Source organism: Chenopodium album, chromosome 8 (assembly GCF_948465745.1).
Source record: "Chenopodium album chromosome 8, dcCheAlbu1.1, whole genome shotgun sequence".
In the NCBI taxonomy this organism is placed as follows: domain Eukaryota; kingdom Viridiplantae; phylum Streptophyta; class Magnoliopsida; order Caryophyllales; family Amaranthaceae; genus Chenopodium; species Chenopodium album.
The window spans coordinates 18,414,256-18,422,522 of NC_137841.1; the positions used below are offsets into that span (position 1 = coordinate 18,414,256).

General features: G+C 38.8%; 1 non-coding gene across 1 annotated transcript; it reads right to left on the reverse strand.

The window, feature by feature from the left end:
• Positions 1–8,160: 8,160 nt before the first annotated feature.
• On the reverse strand, positions 8,161–8,267 carry LOC145557074 (small nucleolar RNA R71). Its single transcript, XR_014092150.1, has one exon. It is a non-coding gene; the product is annotated as a small nucleolar RNA R71 (small nucleolar RNA).

Sequence of the window (8,267 nt, forward strand, 5' to 3'; positions counted from 1 at the left end):
GATGGGTCGCCGTGAGTGGAGGAAAATATTCGCTTCTCGTGACTTTGCTATCAAATGGATCATCCCATGATGGAAGATTGAGAAGATGGTTGGCGTCAACAAGCAACCTTTCTTCCGTCTTCCAAGCTTAACCAAGATGACTTTTTATTATCCTTGTAGAGTAAAAAGACAGTACGGTCTTACTTAAATAATTCCTTCTGGAGATCTTCGGCTTCCCTATGAATTCCCTGTTTCTCAAGAAGTAGAGATATTTGACACTTATTGGAGTGCTAGGCCTTTATGGGAAGTAGTTACCAAAAGGTTCCTCTTTCTTTGCTCAAGGATGTGAAGCATTGGCTTCTTAATAAATCTAAAAAGGACAAGAAGAAAGATCAAAGTAGAACCCATGTGAAGAATCGTCTAGGTGACAAGATATCTCCTGTAAGGAACTCTTAGGTGAAAGAGTTGAGTTCAAAACACCTATGATGCCTAAGAAGAAAGACACTACTAAAGGCAAAGAGAGAAGAAAAGCTGACTCTACAGAGAAGAAAGTTTGGGTAGAAAAGAAACATGGTGTCCTAGCTAAAGGAGAAACTATTTACTCCAAGATTGAATGTAGATCCTCTAAAGGATGCCTACTAGCTAAAGTAATGGATGATGAAGAAGACACAGACAAGAATTGGAAGAGAGCGAAGAAGGAGAAGAGAGATTAAAGCATTGCTTAACTTTCAATTTTTAGACAAATTTAATTTTTAAGTCAATTTATTTTATTAAGCATTTATTTAAATTCCATCAATAATGTAATTTTACTTTATTTTATTAATGCAATTTTCATCTTTTTAAAATTATATTAACATTTACATTACACTCTTTATTCGAGTACGGAAGTCGAAAATACACCAAAATTTGCCCAGTTTAATGTGAAAAAATTGGCGTCGAATTTTGAACCCGTCGCCAAACGCTGGTCTCCGTCGTCTGGCGTTGACTTCGTCGCCAGACGCTGCTGCTCGTCGCACGGCGCTGGCTTCGTTGCCAGGCGACAACTTTGGCTGGGTGTGCTTGTAAATATTTGCGCTAATTTCTTTGAGTTGGCTTGTTGGAATGCGAGGTTTATAAAAACTAAAGTGGCCGCACCCTATAAGGCTTTCCTACGTATCCTTTCCTAAGGATCCAAGCCAAACGTAGCTCTCTTGAGTGTCCTACTCAAGTAATTATGGGTAGTACTTCTTAAGTTAGTGAAGATTTGTCATGTTTGAGAACTCATTGCCATCCATATCAGTTAGTTTTGAAGCTCTTCTTGATAGGATAGTTTTGACAATGTAAGGTCCAGACTAATTGGGTCTAAACTTGCCTCTTGGGTTTAAAATATTTTTCCTAACGCTTTCAGGACCAAGTCTCCTACTTTTATATTTCTCGTCTTGACTTTCTTGTTGAAGTGCCTAGACATACGGGTTTGATAACATTGAGTATGATGTAGAGCCTCTAGTCGCTTTTCATCGAGTAGAATTAGCTCTTCATACCTCGCTCTAGTCCATTCTACTTCATCGAGTTTACTTTCTAATGCGATGCGTAGAGAGGGTATTTCAGGTTCCATAGGTTGTACGGCATCCATTCGGTAGACTAAGGAAAAAGGCGTATTCCCTATTGATGACCGAATTGACGTACGATAACCCCACAGGGCAAAGGGGAGTTTGTCAGGCCAATCTCTGTAATTTTCTGTCATGTTCTTGATGATTGTCTTTAAGTTTTTATTAGCTGCCTCAACGACACCATTTTCCTGAGGTCTATAGGGAGAAGAATGATGGTGTTTAATGCTATATTTTTGTAACAATTCTTCACATTCTCCTTGAAAATGAGTTCCATTGTCACTTATCATCTCATGTGGACTCCATATTGACAAATGATATTTATTTCGATATAGAGTGCTACATGTTTTGCAGTGAGTTTAGCTTATGATTTTGCTTCAACCCATTTAGTGATGTAATCAATTGCTACTAATATATATTCATGGCCTTTTGTTCCTGGAGGAGTAATTTTTCCAATGATGTCTATTCCCCATGTTGAGAATGGCCATGGTGACGTGTAGGTGTAGAGGAGAGATGGCGGTACATGTTGCAAGTTGGCATATATTTGAAATTTAGGGCATCTTTTAACATATTGATGACAGTCCCTATTCATGGTAGTCCAATAATATCCTTTGCGCATTATCTTTTGGACTAGCATTTTGCCATTTACATGTGTTCCACATACCCCTTTGTGGACTATTCTCATAGCTCTTTAGGCTTCCTTTTTGCCTACACATAGAAGAGCTTGACCTTTAGGTACCATTTTGTGTAACTCGTCGTTAATGAGTATATACTGGGAAGCCAAAAGTCTTAAGGCTCGTTTTGCCCTTTTGTCAGCATGGGGTGGATATTCTCCCTTTGTGACATAGTTGAGGATGTCCATGTACCAAGGTTCTTCCTTTTATTCTTCTTCCTCTTAGGTTACTTCATCATCTTCTATTGCTTGGATGTAAGCTGGTTTGTGCCTCTTTTCTATTGTTAAAGGCATTTGCTCAATTTCGGTAGGAATCCTAACCATTGAGGCTAGTCTTGCCAAGGCATTAACAAATTGATTTTCCTCTCTAGGTAGATGTGTGTATTCTACTTTTTCCAGTTGGTTTGTGAGAGTTTCCAAGTAGGTTTGGTAAGGGGCTAAGCTTTCACTCCTTACCTTCCATCTCTTGGAAATTTAATTGATGATCAATGAAGAATCCTCGAAAATTCAAAGTTTCTTTACTCCCAATGCCAATGCTGTTTCGAGGTCTACCACGCATGCTTCATATTCTGCAGAGTTATTGGTAACGTCGAAATCTAGCTTTATGGATATTGGAACATGTTCCTCTTTTGGTGATACTACTAGCACTCCTACACCACATCCCTTTTGGTTTGTGGCTCCGTCAAAGTAAAGAGTCCAAGTATCATCTTCTGTGACCATCAAGTCTTCGTCTGGAAAATCATTCTCATGTATGGGCGTGGAATCTTCTATTGGAAAATCCGCTAAGAAATCGGAGACCACGGATCCTTTAATGGCCTTTTGAGGCATGAACCTTACATCGAATTGGGCTAAGTTGACTATCCATCTTGATATTCGCCCATTTAGTGTCGATTTCTCGAAAAGATACTTGAGTGGATCCATTCGAGATATTACAAAGACTGTATGAACGAGCATGTAATGTCTTAACTTTTTTGTGGCCCACACCAATGCGAGGCACAATTTTTCAAGTGGTGTATAGCGTATTTCATACTCGAGCATCTTCTTGCTTAGATAGTAGATGGCATTTTCCTTTCCTTCTACTTCTTGTGCGAGCATAGCCCCCATTGTTTCCTTGGTGACTGTCAAGTAGAACCTAAGAGGGATTCCTGGGAGTGCTGGTGCTAATACAGGAGCGTTAGCGAAATAGGCTTTGATTTTCTCGAAGGCTTTTTGACACTCATCGTCCCATATTACCGGCACATTTTTTAAAGCTTTTTGAATATTGGTTAACATATTATTGTCAACTTTGATATGAACCTACTTATGTATTGCAACTGGCCAATGAATTCCCAAATTTGCTTCTCGGTTTTGGGCAGTGACATTGACATGATTGCTTTAATCTTGGTTAGGTCTATCTCTATTTCTCTAAAGCTAATGACATATCCCAAGAGCTTTCCGGAGGTGACTCCAAAAGCACATGTGGATGGGTTCAACCTCATATTATATTTTCTTAATCTTTCAAAGAATTTTCTTAGGGCTACCAAATGCCCTGGTCGATCCTTTGATTTCACAATCATGCATGTCATCTACATAAACTTTGAATTCCTTGTGCATCATATCATGGAGTAAAGCAGTCGCAACTCGTTGGTAAGTGGCACCCGCGTTTTTCAACTCGAATGGCATTACCGTGTAGCAGTAAGTGCCCCAAGCTGTTATGAAAGTTATTTTCTCCATGTCTTCTTCTGCCATGAGGATCTGATTGTACCCTGCGTATTCATCCATGAATGAGAGAAGCGCGAGGTTCACTGTATTATCTACTAGAATGTCAATGTGTGATAAAGGTAAATCGTCCTTTGGACTTGCCTTATTTAGATCTCGATAGTCGACACACATTTGTACCCTTCCATCTTTCTTCGGAACTAGCCAACTAGGACTACATTCGCGACCCATTCGAGGTATTTGGATACCCTGATAAAACCTGCTGTTATTTGTTTTTGTACTTCTTCTTTTATCTTGAGAGCCATGTCGGGTTCCATTCGACGTAACTTCTGTTTCACAGATTTCATTCCTAGAATTAATGGAATTGTATGTTGAGCTATTTCTCTATTAATGCCTGGCATATCTTCATATGACCAAGCGAATACATCGATGAATTCTTTTAATAAGTTAATAAAATCGGTCATTTCTTCTTTATTAAGTGTTAGTCCGATTTTAACTTCTCTTTTAGTGGTTGGATCTTTTGAGATGTCAACCGTTTTAGTATCCTCAATTATCGGTGTTTTATTTTCAAGTGTTTCCATTGATTTAATTATTTTTTGTCATTTTTATTGTTAGTTAAGCAATGCTTATCATCTTGAGTTAAAGAATGACACGAGGAGTAAGCAGAAGAGGACATATTATTAAATTCTAAAATCATTACATCAAATAGAGAAATGTCCATTGGGACTTGATTATTGACTATCGTAGGGGAAGACACTAAAGAAGAAGAGCTAAGAGAGGGTGCTACAACTAAGGATTTAGAAGACTCGATATGGGAAGACTCTAACTCAGACGATTCATCGAACATTGGCCCTTGTCCGGTTGTTATAGAGATCTTTCTTCCGCTTGGAGTAGTCACTTTCACGGTCTTTCGCCATCCTTGAACTAGACCCTATGTCGGAGTGATAAGTTTGGAGGGATCAAAGCTATCACTCTGTAGTACTGTTTGAATGAGCAAGGAATTGTCTTCAATGTGCTTTGGCTCATTCTTTTTATACCCAAAGAGAAGTCCCATGACATTAAAGTCAAAGCATGAGGGCGCTTTTCCTTATGGATGGGAGTTGGGACATAGTCTATAAAATTGCAATCTAGAAATATTTCAAACCTAGGTTGTCTTATCCCATTCTTGACAAAGGGTTCAGGGAATTCATAACATGGATAATCCTCTCCCTCTTTTATGAATTGTCCATTTAGAGTCAGAGGATAACGATCCATTGGGATAACTTTATTTTGGGTATGAGCATTCCTACGTGCGTTTGCTTTTTCCCGAGCTCGTTTAAGATCTTCCAGAGTTGGTTCAAAACCAAGTCCAAAAGTATCCAATTTAGGGAGGCCAGGTAGTCCCATCTGTTTTGCTATCCCTTTCTTTTTTTTCCGAGGGTTATCCCAGGAAAGTGTCTTTGTTTCTTAAGGATAGCGTTCACTGTCATGTTGGAGTGGAGATCATAGTGAAGAGGGGTCCTTTCATCTTCCTCGATTAAGGAAACCTCTTCGTTAAAGCCCCACAAGTACTCACCATCTTCATCGTGCTCCACATTTATTATGGGATTTTCAATAGTTTTGATCCTCATTGGTGAAGCATCAATTGTGATAGGGATTCCTCTAAATATTGCCTTTACTTGCTGATGAAGGGACGACCTTTAGGTCGTGAAGACAAGGGCATCCCATCAATAGGTTGAAAAAAGCTTTAATGTCTACCACTTGAAACGTAGTGGCATGTTCTATGACTCCTGCCGTCAGATTCATAGTGATAGTTCCAAGGGTTTGGCGGAGAGTGTTGTCATAAGCTCTTATTCCTTGCGTGGATGGAGACAAATCTTCATCTTTTATCCCTAACATCCTGGCATTTCAGAGTGGACAAACGTTTATCGCTAATTCATTATCTACAAGAGTCATCGGGACATTCATTCTCTTGCAGATTACCGTGAAGTTTAATGCTTTATTGTGTTTATCACCCTCTAGAGGTAAGTCCTTGTCAGAAAAGGTGATTAAATTTATAGGACTAGGAAGATCACTTGTGATAAAGTTAGCCAACCCTTCAGGAGTAGTTTCAGAATCTATTCATATCTTGTCCAAAGCATTCATTACCGCCAACTGATGTGTCCAATTTATATAGTATTTTACCCCCGTCCCTTGGTCATAATTATTAGTGCTTTTGGCTCTTTAGAGACACTTTTATTACTAATTGGTGTTTTCTAGTGTTTTTGTAGTTTTGCTTGAGTTTTGTAGGAAATTGCACTTTTGGAACGTTTTCCCGAGTTTTCATGGAGCAACTATGGACATTAGGAGAAAACGACAATCTTTGAAGCCCAGGACTAGCTAGAGCCGGTGATTAAGGGCTCGGTGTGTGATACCGGGGCATTTGGACCAAGTATTCAAGACTCGAAGAGGAAATCAGGATTGGCCGAAGAATCAAGCCCAATCGAAGTCCAAGCCTCGAGGAAGAAACTAGGACTGATCGGGCAAGCTTACGCCCGATTGGGCGGGCGCACAGTCAGATGAATCGAGCAAGGCGCGCCCGATCGGGTGAGAGTTAGCTCGATCGGGCGCAGCTGCCCAGGAGATATACGAAGAAAAAGGCGGGCCCGATCAGGCGGCCCTTCGCCCGATCAGGTGCGTATTTCTGAGGGACCTGATTTGCTGAATTCTTAGTTTCTAATTAGGATTGTTTTTAGAGTTGTTTAAGTACGATTTTAGTACTTAATTTTTGTTTACCTTCTCTTTTAGACTTTCTCTCTCTAGAATTCTCTCAACTCTTGTTCTTGACTCAACTTTGTAGTTCCATTGATTTTGGTAACGATTTCTTTTCTATTAATTTCAGCAATTTTGTTTCTTTATTCTCTTATGGCTTATTTAATTGCTTTATTTAGTTTAGATTTAATTATGTGTGAGTAGTTTTATTTCTAGGGTTTATGGGGATCCAATAAATAATATGAAGGGGTAATTTATGATTGTTGATTGTCAATGCTTAATTATTTTCATATTGATTGATTTAATGCTATGCAATTAGATTAGGCCTGGTTTAATTGTATGGGTTTAGCAATATTGATTCAAGATTCGAGAGATGAGAATTGATGTTTAGGCTTAGTTTCAATAGGCGGACTAATTTATAAATGGTTAAGTTGATATTCGAGAGATGAGATTTAATACCAGTAAATTAACTCTGTTATTGTAATATGTAGCGAAAACCCATTATGATCTGATTAATTGATGCATTGATGATTGATTGTTATGTTGGTTTATTGGTGAACCTATGTCCTAGGCTTTTATTTCTTTGATTTCCCTCTTATTTTTATTCCTTCCTACTCTTACTTTTAGTAGTTTAATTACCCTTATAATAAAAATTTGGTTAGTTTATAATTTAGATTGCTTTTAATTAATTAGAAATAAATTGACTTGTTTCCCTGTGGTTTGACCCTTCTTCCCTATCTACATAGTTAATGGATTTAGGTATTATTTTTGATTGGGTGATTACGACTTTAGCCTGTCAAATTTTGGCGCCGTTGCCGGGGAAACTGTTTTATTTTTATTTTCTGATTATTTTTGTAGTCTAGATTATCCCCTCTTGTCACAGGGAACGTTAGTTCTTTGAGGAAATTCTCATATTTGTCTATAAGTTCTTTGTTTATGCCCAGGTGTTCCAGATCAGGTTACATTCCATTCGATCCTGAGATCGAGCGCTCGTTTCCTAGACAAAAGAATCTTTATAGACAAATCCTGGCGGGTTCTGAGGAAGACAATAATCGAAGAGACCCTCCAACTGATTCTAGTGACTCAGAAATTCCTTCAGATCCAGAATTAGAGATGGCGGTACCAAAGAAGCTCAGTGACTACTCGCAGCCAAAGCTCACAGATTTTGCACACCTTACTCCCACTCCGGCCCTTGATGGAGTTCAATTTGAAATCAAACCCCAATTTATCACCATGATAGAGAGGAAGTAATTTAGTGGAGCTAAGGGTGAAGATCCTAATCTTCACATTGCAGATTTTTGCCAATATTGCAACACCATTAGACAAGCCGGGGTCACACAAGACCAAATCAGGGAGATTCTTTATCCCTTTTCATTATGTGGAAAAGCTAAATTATGGTTTAATGGTTTGAATAGAACTGCACTTGGTATTACTGACTGGGAAACTCTTGCCTTGAATTTTTATAATAAATATTACTCTGCAGAGAGAACAGCTGTACTAAGGAGTGCTATTCAGAACTTCGCCCAAGAGGCCGATTAAACTCTATATGAGGCTTGGGAGAGGTTCAAGGATCTACAGAGAGAATGCCCCCACCATAATCT